At 38.6% G+C, this 15637-nt stretch overlaps 1 protein-coding gene across 6 annotated transcripts in view; it reads right to left on the minus strand.

Moving 5' to 3' along the window:
• The window catches only part of MECOM (MDS1 and EVI1 complex locus), a 578696-nt gene that overhangs the window by 365008 nt on the left and 198051 nt on the right, over positions 1 to 15637 (minus strand). The window lies entirely within an intron of this gene.

Here is a 15637-nt window from a genome sequence, read left to right on the forward strand (position 1 = left end):
CCCCCTTCCACTGCTAAAGATGTAGTGCTGAAACAAACCAAGATTAATGGTATCCCACTCATTTACTTAACCATTCTTTACACCTCAGACAGCTTCCTGTATTAAACATAGAGAGCTGTGGTGCTTATTTTTTAAAACCAACTTTACTCCAAGCAGTTCCTGTCAGCGAATGCCACTTACCCAACAGTGCCCGGATATAAATGTTTTTGGCTCAACCACTTGAGCAACAACTCTTCTGCCTCCCGGGTCCCCGGGGGCCTTGGAGCCTGAGGAGTTGATGCCGTTATCTGTAAGCCTTTTGGCCTAACGGAGAATATTCCAAACCATTTATGCAACCTGGGTGCACTCACATTTGGAAATGGTTGCCTGAGCAGCAATCATGTCTCGCCTCATGATTCATTTTTATATCTCACTCACCCGCCATCCCACATCACCGGCGAGGACCGGTGACACTTTATTGGTATTTTTGATTACTTCTATAGCCATCTGAATTTTTCACAGGTTGGGGGCCTCTGGTCCAAATGGAGTCACACACTGTACTAGCAGTCCAGGCTACAGAGAAATCAAGGGGCAGCGGTGAGCAGGGCGATGGGGAGGTAATGTTGAGCTAAGGCACTTCCTAAGAGATGGAGAACCTATTCCCTGGTAATGTTTCCACCAAATGAAGTTGAATATGATGAATCGTGGTGCGACTCCGGCACGTCTTCGCCTCCCCAGAAGTGCAGCATTTAAATGTGTCTGAATGATGACTTGATTCCCTTACACAAAAGCCAAAGGACTACATAGCCAAAATGGCTCTTTCTACCTGCACTGCGAAGGTTGTTTTAGACCCATTGCACATGTGCTCGGGAACTCTGAATGCTCATTTCATGTTTACTGACAGAATGCTAACCCAATTGTACTGTTTAGCAGAGGAGTCGATTTGATGTTATAGTTAAATCACAAAACATAATTCAGTGATTTCTCCTCAATCCATAATTATTTGCCTGACCTGGTATTTTGGGGAGCAAAGTCCTAGGGTTTGGTTTAAAGCTGACCATCTGGCTATTTCTGAATCAAGCAGTGTCACTGTGAGACTATAGGCAATACTACCTCTCCTCTCTGCTCAGGAGATTTTAGGAATACCTGCTTGTTTCAAGATTCTGACCACAGTAAAACTCCACCAATTTACATAAATTTAGAGAAACCAGTAAAATCATATTAAGGTTGTCATGCTACTTTACACTATACTAAGTCCTTTAATCTGAAAAATTGGCCAGAGAATATAGAAAGGTTGTTTTTAGTTTTTAGTTATTACTGAAAATATCTGCAGAAAGAGGTATTGGCTCAGCCTTATCAATATCTAAGATTCATTTTAATTAAGATGGTAACTGTTTATGTAGAAATGGATGCTTCTAAAAAAAACTGCAGGCTTGGCCTGTGCCGTCTTTGCCCCTGCCCTCCACCCCCAAGTTCTGCATTTCCGTATCTTGCAACTTTATTTATTAATACTTTACATAGCAAACCTCTTCTCAGGTATACAAATGGTCACCTCCCATTCAGGCCACCCATTTTGGGTGCATTCTTACAGTTGCTGAATTAGGCTTGTGATTCTACCCACTACTTGCACAAAAGCTTCTGGTGCTTGGCAGTAGAGAAGCATCTGAGACCGAGATCCATATGTGCTCTGAAAGACTAAAGATGATCATTTTAACCCTTTAGGCTGCTGTAATCCTTTCCAAATACTTTTCTCTGTGGTAAAGACAGATGATTCCAACTTCTCAGGCGGATAAAGCGAGTCTTAAGAGTTGTTTCACAGCTTCTGAAGGTCACATAAGGAGCAGAAAAGCTGGGAACAAGTCCTGGGATCGCTGACTCCCACGTCCCCATTGGGAACACTAGACAATACTGACACCCTCCATGAACTGAATCCAAAAATCGTAAAAGATAAGTTATTTCCTTATATTGTTCATAGAGGAAAAAAAGAATAGCTTTCCCACAGAGAGCAAACAAATAGTGGATGGGCCCTCTCTTCATCCTATAGAAGTCTATGTGAGAATATTGTTTTCTTATGTGAATTCTTAAAAAGCCCATTTGGATTGCTGCCTAACACAGAACATTTAAGCACAGACCTATTTTTTGTCTAAACAATAGAAGTATCGGGTCATAGAATTGCAGAGTTGGAAAAGACCTTGGCTATCACAGAGTTCAAACCCTCATTTTACACACTGATAATCAGAAAGATTAGACGGCATGGACATGTTTACGAGTCGTTCATAGCAGAGGCAATTAAATAACTTACAGGAAGACTAAATTTATTTGCATGAACATTCAAATTATTCTGAGAAAAATATGCAAGGATGTGTTATCTGAAACCAATTTTATTTTACATGAACTTGGCTTCTAGCCTTCCAAAGAGTTAGAGAAAATCTTACTGGCAGCAGATTCAGGTGCATTGTAAGAAATTGAACAAACACCAATGGACACCCCCTCCCCACAAGACCAGTCTCTTAGATTCCATGGGTCCAGGTTTTGTCAATAGCTGAAAGAGGAAATAGAAGAAATTATCATGATAGCAAAGCCTGCATCAAAAACATCCATGATAGGATCTGATAACCTATGGGAAAGTCTGAGATGTATGGGAGATCAAGGTCCAGGTTTAGGTAGCAGTTGGTCAGGCCTTTTTGGAATATAATCCTTATCTTTTATTGGGTGTCCTCCTTGCCTTCCTGTTCCCTCTCAGCCAGTAAACCTGTAGCCTTAGTCACTGGCTCCTGAAGAAAACTAACGTTCTTTCTGAACCAGACAAGCAATTGTTCCAAGAGGGCCTTCTCTCAAGGACATGGTATACTGATCCTGGCACAATGGAAACGCTCAGTTCTACTGGGTTTAAAACTTCTACTTGTTCCCACCTCACCTCCTTTACTTCCTTCTTTCGTCTGCCATGGATGTTGCGAGACTATAAAATGAGTGACTTCAAAATGATTCAAGCTGTGGTCTCATCAGACTCAGTACTTGGGACAAGAACAGTGGTGTGGATGGACATAAAAATAGATGTTTTTAGAAGACTTTTTTATATGAAAAGGATAACAGCAAAGGTTGCTCAGATGAAGTTCATATCTATGGCTAAATTTTAGAGAATCCTAGAATTTTAGGACTGCAAAGAAATTTGTGGCTTTGCTTCTTGAGAATTTTTATAAGATAACTGAGTTTTAAGTTTTCAGAGATTTGGCCAAGGTCATTTAGCCAGTAAATAGCAGCAAAAGACCCAGGCTTCTGGATTCCCACTGCAGGGCTTTTTCCAGCAATTCCTGAGAAGCTCAACGACAAGAGCAGAACAACAAAACATTGCTCTTCACTTTTGAAAAAAAAATAGGATGTGGGGAGTAATCGTGCATAAATTATTCACAGTTATGTGTGGGTACAAATTTAACAGTAGCTAAGAACACATCATTGATAAGGAAGCTCTTTAACTTTCCTAAAAGAAGGCAAGATTTAAGGCATCCTAGGGGAAATCAAAGGCTTCAGCTAATCCCACAGACATTACAGACCAGGCGGGCAGTGGGAAGCCTGGTGAGCAGGTTTCATGTCAGGCCTTTACCTCATATGTGGTCACAAAAAAACGTGGACTGCTATTCTTGTAGCGGAGCTACCTTCTTACTTTACCTTTGCTATAAAGCTTTGCTTGCCCTCTACAAATTCACTAGGAGAGCATGTAGTTTGGCTCTCCATCACCAAGCTCTGGTGGCATTTCAAAAGCAAAGAGCAAATCTTAAATGCCTCTGAGTACGTTTGCTATGAACCCAAAGACCCAGTGAGAGACACATTCTGCCAACAACTAAATCCTCCAGGCCACGGAGGTGGTCATGAGCACCAGTGAGAGCCTATTCAGTTAGACAGACTTTCAATCAATAGGTAGCAGCTTAACATGCCAGGTTTCAAGCATTATATATAGTTGATTCTTACACCAAAATGCAAAGCTGTTGATGAGAAAATTGTACACGTGCTGAATGATGGGCTTAATGTCAGACAGCCAGATGTTTTCACTTAGAGCTCATCCCATCTCTGCCATCAGGAGGGGGAGGTAAAAGAACACAAGGGTGTTCTTCTAGACGAGGAGTTGCTTGAGAGCAGGGAATGGGAGGGTCTCAATTTTATGTCATTGTATCTTTAACATCTACTACAGTGCCTGGCACATCATAGATGCTCTGTAAGTTTTTCTTGAATTCATAAGTTTGTACTCAAATCAATTCATTTTCCTATTGAGCTTGATGAAGAAAAAATGAAGACTTGAGATTTTAATGCTATGTTAATTTTATTTACACATATTATGCTAGAAACAATTCCTTACGAACAACTGGGAATGATCTTAGATAGTGGTTTGAATTTTTTTTTCTTTCAAATTCATCAAATAGGATGCTACAAAAAATATTCTTTATTTGTAAGTGCATATGCCAAATGCAAATATAGTTTTACATTCTGGAACTTAACAGAAAAATTATTTTGAAAGTGTCTTTACAACAAATTTTTTCAGTGCCTACATTCTTTTTTATAAAATAGCAGCAAAAATAAAAAACACCCCTATCAACAATATGATCATATGTAAAACATATTCACTGGCCTTTTGTTAATAAGTCAGAAGAGCTGGTTTTCAAAGCTCAGTTCAAGGGGCATAAAAAGTTCATTTTCATCATTTAAACCAATGGAGCCACTTAGACCAATGCTCAGTTTAAATGTTTCATGGACAGTGTGCGCACACATTTACATGTTTTTGAGCATACAAAATAACACAGAGATGTAATTTTACAGTTCAATTTAAGTATAAGGACATGGACTCCCCTTCCCAGACTCAGGGTATTAAAAAGAAGCCATCCCACTGGCAAATGGAAGGATTAAGCACAGATTCCTGTGCAGCATCGTTTATCTTGCACAGATATCAGCTTGATGCTCATGTGAAAACATAAAGACTCCATCTGTTCCCCGGGCATACTTAGTTTGTTGTTCAGATGGTTTGTTTTAAAGATTAATGTGTAATGGTTACATTCATTATTTCAACTGAAAAAGTGTACAAAATGGCATCTGGTTTTGCTAAAAGTGTTAAGAGATATTTCAGCAGGTGAATGTCATCCCTACTTAAAGGATAAAATGTACAAGGAGTTAGATTCTGCCTCCAGATCGTTGAGCCTCCATCAACAGAGGAAGGGAAACAAAATAAAAAGAAGATAATAATTCTCGTGTAAATTCTAATACACTTAAACTTTTTGTTTAGATGATTTAGCCATGTCAGAAAATTTTCTTTAATTTGTTCTGCTTTAATAGGGAAACCTTAAATATTTCAACATATCAAGTTATACATTTAAATATCCTAATGTAATTATTATTGGAGTTGGAGGTAGTTGGGAGGATGCACTAAGCTGACCTTTATTTCTTCTTCAAAGAAAATTTGCATCTTCATTGTCATGGTGTCAGATACCAAGTATATATGCCAATTATATTTTCATAAGTATATCTTTATTGGAAGGCTTAAAATATATAATGTGAAAATGCTTTCCTCATTCGCCTATGATTATAGTTTCTATAGACTCTTTTTTTTTCTCTTGACCCATGAAGGGCCCAACTCAATATGGGAAGTTTCCATGAAACTTGCTGAGAGACACGCACTTGTTGAGTGAGCAAGGCTAGAGAAGACCCACCTGCCCATGGAGCCAACCAGAGCGACCTGAAGAGAAAGGGCGTAATGGGAGTCAGAGCCGGCACATCCAAGATAATGATGTTGCTCCAATTTTCAGATGAGGTCATGTTTGTGTGAGTATTCTTGCATATGAACCTGTTAGAGGCTTACACTTGGGGTTTTCCTAACATTTCCAAGTCAAACAATTGAGACACTGGAAAATCTTATTTTGAAGACATTTCAAAGCAGTTTTCTGTTGAATTTTAGAGTGTAAAATTATACTGCCTTTGGCATATGCACTCAAATATAAAGCACATCATTAAAACAGACATTGTAACATCAATATTCTTTGTTGGATTTGAAACAAAAGAAAAATCTCCATCCAAAATTTTATCCTGGTTGTCCGTAAAGATGTCTCACTAGTATAGATTTCATATACTCTGCTTATCCAAAAGCACGTGGGCCCTCACTCATTGCTTAGTACTTTATCTACCCTTGCTCTTATTACTGTATTGCTTATTTACCTTTGTTCTCTCTGCTTTTTCTAACTCTCTCTAAATTAAAAGCAGCAAAATAGAAGGGTAGTAGGTATGAAAGAGTGGGGAAAGTTGTCCAGGAAAATGAAGAATTAGTGTATTATTCATTTAAAGGTACAGGGCTATAAGGCCATATGTATCACCTTAAATGGTACCTTTACTTGATATCAACTTATTACAAACAATGATTTCCCTCTGATAGTTTTGCCATTGCAGGTAAGTGAGAAAAGGCAGTCATAACCATCAAATCTCTGTCAATGTGGAGAATAAGCTATTCAAGGTTTCTTTCTTTTGGTAATAAATTAAATCAAACATTAACTAATAAAACTTTCAAGAGATTTCTGCCTTCCTGTCAATGTGTCAGGCTCCAGGTATCAATATTGAATATATATAATATTAAAATTTTTGAAAATGTTTCCTTATTTCACCTTTTTCTGCAGAAGAATGTTTTCCTTTAAAAAAAATCTTATAACAATGTAATTAATCATATTAGAATTAGAAGAAAAAATAAACACATTACTAACAAGTTCTTCTCATCTGCCAATTTTATATTGTACTTAAGTTCCCTCTGGTGTTTAAGTTCGTTCTTTCTTTCTTTCTTTCTTTCTTTCTTTCTTTCTTTCTTTCTTTCTTTCTTTTGTTTTTCTTTATCTCTTTCTTTCTTTTGGCAGCCTTGTTTAAAAATTAAGAACTTGAATTCTGGGGCCAGACTGCCTGGATTTTAATCCCAGCTCTGCCACTAGCTAGCTGTGTGCCCTTGGGCAAGTTATTTAACCTCTCCATGCCTTAGTTGCCACATACGTAAAACTAGGACAATAAGAATACATATTTCTCAGTATTGTTATGAAGATTAAATGAATAATTATGTGTAAAGCGTTCAGAATAGTGGCCACACAAAGTAAACTCTCTCTAAGTGTTTGTTATAGAAGTAAAATAAAAAGCTTAAAGACAAGCATTGATTAGATTCCACTTGGACAATGCCAGATAAATGGCCAGCACTTTGCTTGTCTTAGATTATCATCAAAATGTGATCTTTCTCATTTTACACTGATTTTTTCTGTGTGTGTTGACATCCATTTTAACATAATGACATCATTTCATTTCACTTTGGCCTCAGCTGTTAACAGTGCTATTGAACACTTGGTTTGAATTAATTTATCTTTCACATTTTAATACAGCTTTCTCACCGGAGGAAAATCCTCGTGATGTACGGACCAATTTTATTTCTAGAAAATTCAGTCTTGGAGATAAGTGATTACTTCTAAGAATACCCATAAAAATTACAAGCTCAATTACAACTCATCTGACATTTTAAATGTTTTATTATTTTGCTTAACTAGAGTCTGTCTTGACCTTCTGGATTTGAGCTCATAATATTCTGAATATAATCTCTACACTTTATCTGATCCTCTCTAGGAAAAGGTCTTCTAATACTACATTCCTGAGGAACTGGGATGCAGTCATGGTATTAAACTGCATGTCTGTACAAACTTGCATCTTAAAAAAAACACACCTGTGTCTACTGCACTTTGATCCTAAATTGACGTTTCCTGCCATCTGAACACTTGAGATATAACATTTGAGGAATTAAGGCTTAAAACAGAAGTGGAATAGAATCCCTAACCAGGTAACCTTCAAAAGCCAAACACTTAATATGCCTATGCCAAATGGGCTTCCGACTGGATTAAGTGAACACCAATATTGGTATTTAGAAGCAGGTCCTTTCCAAAGAAGCCTTGGTGCACACCTTTGACCCTTAGCTCAAACATGGCCTGTGATGATGACTCCCAGTGAAGGCTCTGTGCCGTGCTTGGCTGCATTTCTATCTGAGTGCCAACAGCAAGATAAATGAAAGACTGGTTCACTGGAGTACTGGTGGTTTGGGGGCTATTGATTTTTGGTCCATTCTCTTTAAAAGTGAGATCTAAAAAGTTGACAGAGGGTCATTAATTTCATCATATACTTGTCGTCTCATCCATAACCAATCCAGGGTCTGAGTGTGCTTGTCACTCTGTGTTTGCACTTTATTTGTTTAGGGTTTTCTTGGTGATTCCATTTTTTTTTTTTTGCCTTTTACTTCAACCCCTTTAAATAAAGAAGGAGAAAAAATACATGCCAGTTTGTGGATCTTTCCTAAAATTGATTTGCAGGTGGGGAAAATTACAGATATAGATGTATAGAAAAGAAACTCAGATAACAGGAAACATTTAAAAGGCTTACAAGAGTCTCTGCCAGCTGCCTTCTAACCGTGATTTTAAAAAGAAAAACACATAAAAAGTCATCAATCCTAATTATTCAATTAGCTTCTGGTTGAATAAACACTTACATAGGTGAACTAGTGGTCCTGTTTTAATGAAATATTAAAATTCAAGTTGACAACATTCTTTTAAGAAAAGCTAGTGGGTTAACAAATGCTTTTGAAATGTATAAAAATAATTGATAGTGATGACCATTATTAACCGAGTGTCTTTGGTTATAAGTTTTGAATAGCTCTACCAATTCTTCAAGAAACACCAAACTGAGTTTTAATATATCAGGAAAACATCTTACTATTGTGACTTTATTGTGTGATAACGGCAGGTTTATTTTTGTGTTTGTTTTTTAACAGGGTAAGGAGAGTTTGGCAGCCTCCATAATTATTATTGAAATAACCATCAAATAAAATCTTTAAGCCTGGCTGAATATTCAATGAGCTGTGTAAATCTGGAGTGCACGAAACAATCACACAGGGCAGGATTCTGGAGAAATGAGCAGGGATTTGTAGATCACTCTGCAGCAGCCATCCAAGACAGGGATGCCCTACTTGACTTGGTACATAGTCCATCCTATAGTATCTATTTTGAAACCCAATGCAAGGCTCCAAGTGAGGAAAGCAAAAGAAAATATTAAATTCATGGACCAAGGCAAGGAAATCCAGTATTAATAATATCACAACCTGCCAGTAAATCTCTATTTTATAGGTGAAGAAATACATTTCTACTTTAAAGTGTATTTTTATATACCCCTGAGTGCCCAACTAGTTAAACTACCAAGGGAGCTCTACATGATTTAGAAGTTAATCCTTCAAATGGCTAACAATTGAATGCCTCAGCTGTTTGTAGTTTCCTACTGCTGGCTAATTTCATTTCTGTTTCATATGTTCAGTGGTAAGCTTTCATTGTTCGCTGACACTGAGGTTGTAAGTCTAGTTAATTTAGTTAAAATGAGGCTGGGAATGTTCAGTTTTTCTGCCCACTATGACCAGACCTGGGAGAGCCAGGAGTGATCACCCCACAAAGAAACTCAATGGGGAAGAAAATTCAGATTTTTAGAACCACGGAGTAAAGATGTAAATAAACATCTTTAAATGTGTGAAGGCCTCTGAGGTCTGATCGTGTTTGATGTTTTACATTACTTCAGACTCAAGTTGCTTTTTCTGGCCAAGCCACTTCCTTTTATTTCAAGTGATTTTTCCCTCAAAGCCATTGCTTGAAATTGTACGAAAGGACAAACCCAATAGCCTTCATGTGCTTCTTACCAGCAAAACCCCTGGATTTATTTTTGCATCTGCCTATCACTAATGACTGTCCACGGGAATGGGCTTTCCCAAGCACTGGCTACCTCCCCTCACTGTCTCAGGTCTCCCTACACTTCTCCTTTTAGCTGCTCAAACACACAAATCTCCTTCCCACACTTTTCTCATTAGTTCCTTTGTCCTCATCACCGAATGATTCCTCTTCATCCCTTTATCGCAAAGGGGCATCAACTGCTCGAGCATCTTTGCTCACTTCACACTGAGCATGTTCCAGGGGGCCCACATTCTATCTCCTGTGCACACAGCTGTGTACTTTCTTCATAGCACTAAACAAGATGGTAATTAAACAACTAAAGCTCTTTCTCATTAGAATCTAAAGCTCTGTGTAATTAAAAACAATATCTGTCTCATTCCATTTCTTATGCTCCTGGGCCTACCTCAGGATACATAGGATCAGTTATCTCACCTGCAAAATGGAATAAAAGGAAATCCTTCTTTCTCAATGTTGTTGTTAAGATCAAATGATATTGCACAGACATGAAAAACACTTTGTATGTAATCAAATGTTATGGGCATTATTATTAATACACTAGAAGCTCAGCACGAGAAATCGCGCAGCCCCACCCACCCGTGGGGCCTCGCTGTGCTCGCATCCCTGCCCACCCACGCCAGTCTTTGGTCGTTTCGGCGTTTGGGCCACTGGATTTTTATAATACAGTGGGGCCTTGACTTACAAGTGTCCCGACTAACGAGTTTTTCGAGATATGAGCCGTCTCTCGGCCGATTTTTTGCTTTGAGTTGCGAGCTAAAATTCTGGTTACGAGCCAGCTTCAGATACCCCACCGCTAGTTGGCGCAGCGAACGTCACAGTGAACGCCACAACATCAGCCCAGCATCACGTGTCTCACTCGTTCACTGTTGATTTGACATACGAGTAATTTGAGTTACGAGCTCCGTCACGGAACGAATTAAACTTGTAAGTCAAAGCCCCACTGTATAGATAATGCTAGTAGTAGTTCTATCAATTTCTGACATATGGAAGCAATTTCTTGAAAGAAATTTGTCAAATGATGACGACTCTTACCTTCCTTCATGCAAACAGAGACAGCCACCAGCCAGGGAACAACCCCACAGTTTCCCTCATCTACCTCCAAGCCTCCTGAGCACCCGGTTACCTGCTAATCTGATTTCAGGCCTTCATAATTCCACCTTAATGATGGTCTTGGTTGAGTTCAAAAAATATTTGGGGGGCATTGTAATGGACGTTAGAATCTAAAGTTCTTTGAGGACAAAACAAGGTGCTACCTAAAGGAATTTATATAATAGTGGAGATGGACATAAGAATGGTCATTATAATTCTAGCCAAATTCTGTAATAGGAAGAGCCATAGAGTGTATTGGCTCATAAGGAAAAGGCACTGAACTCAATCTGGAGCCTCAGGAATGACTGCCTGGAGGAGATGGTGACTGAGATGAGTCAACAACTGAACGCGTCTCCCAGGTAAAGGTGGCAAGAGTGTTCCCAGCAGAACAAGCAGGATGAGCAAGATGCAAATGTGTGAAGCAGTAAGGAGTCCAGATGACCAACTGGGCGAGCTGTCAGCAGAACTAGCAGAGAGTCTGTCTACAATAGCTTAGTATTTTAGCAGTTGCATAGGAACCACACTCTGAGATTTGGTTTTATCAGCCAAAAATAGAATTGCCAAAGCCCAGCAAAATCAACTATGAGTGATTTAAAATCAAAATCCCTACTCCATCAGACCTATTTTAGAATCAGCTAAGTGGAGCTGCTTTTAGAAAAGTTCTTCTCTGCAATAATTTTTTTTCTAAAAACCAATCATGTGAAAGTATGAAAAATGTAAATTTCAATGCTTAACTAGGTCTTTTTCTTCTCCTATGCAGACACCCTCCTCCTTTTCTCCTCTCCAGCAATGCCCTCTTGCATTCATAAACTCTGTGTCCATAGAGATACACACATTTTTCTAAAAGCCATTAATTTTTGAGTTTGAGAAATATGAAATAGACAAAGTGGGTAATTTTTCTCACTTAGAAGAATTTCCCCATTATGTTTTGACTTCTTTTCTTACACAGCTGTAAAGAGATTAATATAATTTACTTTTCCCATTAATTGGCTTCACAGATTTCCACGGGAGATGGTACCCAATCAAGTAAGAAATAAAACAGAAACTACCCATAGCACTCACTTGCACCTGACCAAGGAGCTCTGGTCCTCACAGGTTAATCCCCCAACAGCTAGCCTTCCCGAGAAACTGATAGGATAGCAAAGCTCGGAGGAGTCAAACTTTACAGAAATTGCTCAAGCATCCTCTTCTTCAAAAGTCACCCAAAAGCACTAGAGAAAGAGAAGTTTCCCTTTAAACTACAAAGGTATCATGAGCCAAGCACATATGCCAACAATGTAAAAGTTTATGTGGTTACATCACTTGACAAATCATTTCACGTTTCAGGGGTTTGGAATTGGAGCAATTCGAGCTTGTTGCGGAGCTCTTTTAACTAGAAGATGGGGCCTTGGTGAGACAGTAAGTCACAAACAATGCATTCCAGATTCCTCTACTCACGGTCCTAAGAAAAGACCAGGGGAAAATTTTTTTAAGTCCTGAAAACCTATGAGACCACATTTAAACTCTGAGGTCTAAGAAGCTCTTACTTTAACATTAGGAAGAAGTCCAAAGATTTGGCTTGAGTTTTATGGGAGAAAGGAAAAAAGGGGGGCTCTCTAATGACGTGGAAACCACAATCAGATCATCGAAGGTCCTCGTGACCAGCTATGAATTTATTCCTCTAATAACCCTACCCTTCCTGTTGAAGCTCACTGCTGGCAGAATAGCACAACTGTGACTAGCCCGTCTCCACCATGAAGGGAGGGGTGTGGGACGAGGTGTGGAGCGGGAGGGGAGAGGCGGGAGGAAAGAACATGTTATTTATTACACTGGCCCCTTCTATCCACATGGTATTTGTTCTATTCCTGGTCAGAGAAGAGAAATTCTGAGGTGTAAGCCCAGGAAGTCACAAAGGAAGAAAAACCTGGAGAATCCTAAAGGTCCTACTGCCACAGTGTAAGTTATGAGGACTCTGGTGTATCTATCACCCCAGAGTAACATGCAACTAAATGTTGCATTTAGTTGTTCATCAGGGAACTTATTACCAGAGAAAAAGGTCCATTTTAAAGATTTATTGATATATGTTAAAACAGCTGAAGATGAGCCCAGGCCTTTTTTCTTATTACAATAAGGCAAGCCTTTAAATGCCCAATATTTTTTAAAGTCTCTTACATTTTTTTGCTTCAGCTTTTCTCTCAAAGTTTGCCTCAGAAATAGAACAGGTTCCTGCTTTAAATTCCAGGCTCCTATTCGGTCCAACTTACACCTAGCAGGCTCTTAATAAATATATTTAAATGGAAGCAGATGTACTGTTTAATCAGGTAATGGAGAGCACTGATAAAACCAAGTCAAACTGTTCAGAAAAGTCACGAGTTCTTTGGGCTCAATATCCAGGAATCCAACATGGAGGGAAGTGCTATAGCCACGGAGCAACCATTATTCTTTGTGAGATTTCTAGCTCCTGGAGTTCTGCAGTAAAGCGTCCAAGTACCACAGGTTAACCACTCTCCTTTTTATGTGCCTCTAATTTCTGGTTTTTTTCTATGCTCCCCACTCCTCATCAAAATACCTGAAATCACATTTTTATAATCACTTAAGTGAACAAAGCACTTTAGTGTCCCTTTCATTCTTCTCTTCTGTTTCTTTTCCCTTTTCCATTTATACCCTTTACTCTGTTTAATGGTTTTCCTGACCACTTAGTTCACGTCCTCTTGCATGAACAACCTACTTTTATGTCTGCCCCCTGTTTGTAGCAAGCATGTTCTGTTGTCACGTGCCAGGGACTTCGGGTTTAACATTGTCAGCTGTGCAGACTTGGGCTAGACTTCCAGTTGTCTGGAAGGAAAGAAATGAATACAACAAAATCCTGCCAAGACTGCTTCTGGAAGCTTGTAATAGTTTTTCTCTCCCCGTTCAAGAGATTAGATCACTCAATAGTGTTCATAACATTAAATAATAACATAAGCCTTAATGTTTATTTTATCAAATTGCTTGATTTATATGAAATCCTACTCCTTTTTTTAACCAACAAAAATTGCATGGGCAAGGTCAATGATAATGCCTATTATGATTGTGAGGAAAATGTCACATTTTCTAGCATATCAATCAAAATATTTACTGGGCCCCTACTTCGTGACTGTCTGGTAGCTAGCAATATATAGTGATACCACCCAGATACCATGGCAACTGTCAAATATTCAAATATTTTACAATCAGTGATGAAACACTCTGAAGAATTCATTAAGAGCCAACAGTTTACTGGTTTCCAAAATGAGGTCTACAGCTGTGGTTCCAAACCTGCACGAGAATCAGAATAATCTTGGAAGCTTTTTAAGAAATACCGAATCCTGATTTCTACCCTAAGCCTTATGAATAGGAATGTCTGGAAGTAGACTTAAGAATTTGTGTTTTTATCTTATAATTTGTGACAGCATGGATGGACATAGAGGGTATTATGCTAAGTGAAATAAGACAGAGAAAGACAAATTCCATATGATTTCACTTATATGTGGAATCTAAGGAGCAAAATAAACAAAATAGAAACAGACTCACAGATGCAGAGAATAGACTGATGGTGGCCAGGGGAGAGGGGGTAGATGGGGCTGGGGAAAAAGGTGAAGGGATTAAGAACTACAAATTTGTAATCACATAATAGTCATAGGGATGCAAAATACAGCATAGGATATAGTCAATAATTTGTAATAACTACTAGTATGTATGGGTGCCAGGTAGGCACTGGAAATATTGGAGAGACCACTTTGAAAAAAAGTATATAATTGACTAACCACTATACTGTATACCTGGAACTAATACAAAATAATATTGAATGCAAACTGTAATTAAAAAAGAAAATTTTTTTAAAAAAGGAATTTTTATTTTAAAAATTTCCCTGGTGAAGCCTTGGCCATGTGCTCAGTTGGTTAGAGCATCAACCTGATATGCCAAGGTTGTGGGTTAGGTCCCTGGTTCAGGGGACATGCAAGAATAAACCAATGAATATATACATTGGTGGAACAACAAGTCTCTCTCTCTCTCTCTCTCTCTCTCTCTCTCTCTCTTCCTTCTTTCTATAAAAACAAAAAGAGAGAAGGAATCTATGATGCTCATGAATATTTAAATAAAATATATATCCTGTACCAAAAAAAATCAATAAAAAGAAATAAATAAAATGCCCCTGGTGATCAGGATGATCACTTTATCTTCAACTTACTGATCTATCTGGTCTTTATTTTAATCCACAGGCTGGCCAAAAACACAAGAACAGATACAGGAAGTTCCTGGCCACTGAAACAAGAGAAAAGAGAGACCTTTCCCTCTAAATGTTTTAAAGTGGAAATTTACCAACCCAATCTTGAGAACACCCAGCAGTCACTACCTTTCTGTTGTCCTGCCTGTTAGGTGAGGAGAGCAATATGTTTGAACCCCTAGAAACTATTGATTTGGGGTAAAAGAGAGGGAAGTCCGTTATAGACTCAGCAAAAATGAAAGAATAAGGAATACCCAAAAAATCTAATTGAATCGAGAGGAAAGTTCTGAGAGAGAGAGGACACTCTTGAGTCTGTGCTCCCTTTTCTCTAGGAGCACAACTCCAGTCGTGACAGGCTGGGGCAGCAGCTGGGACAAAAGTGAGCCAGGTTTGAGAACGCTGATGAACATGTCAACCAATTCACTTAGTCACCAACTGCCCCCTCTCATTCATGAGATGAATTTCTTTTGTAGTGGCATATGGAAGGGGGTGGTTTAAACAGACCTTGTGGAAAGATCTAACATCATGAATAATTTGAAAACAATCACACCAGAAAAGCAACGGGCTAAAA

The sequence above is a fragment of the Myotis brandtii genome, unplaced genomic scaffold, assembly GCF_000412655.1.
Source record: "Myotis brandtii unplaced genomic scaffold, ASM41265v1 scaffold99, whole genome shotgun sequence".
Classification (NCBI taxonomy): Eukaryota; Metazoa; Chordata; class Mammalia; order Chiroptera; family Vespertilionidae; genus Myotis; species Myotis brandtii.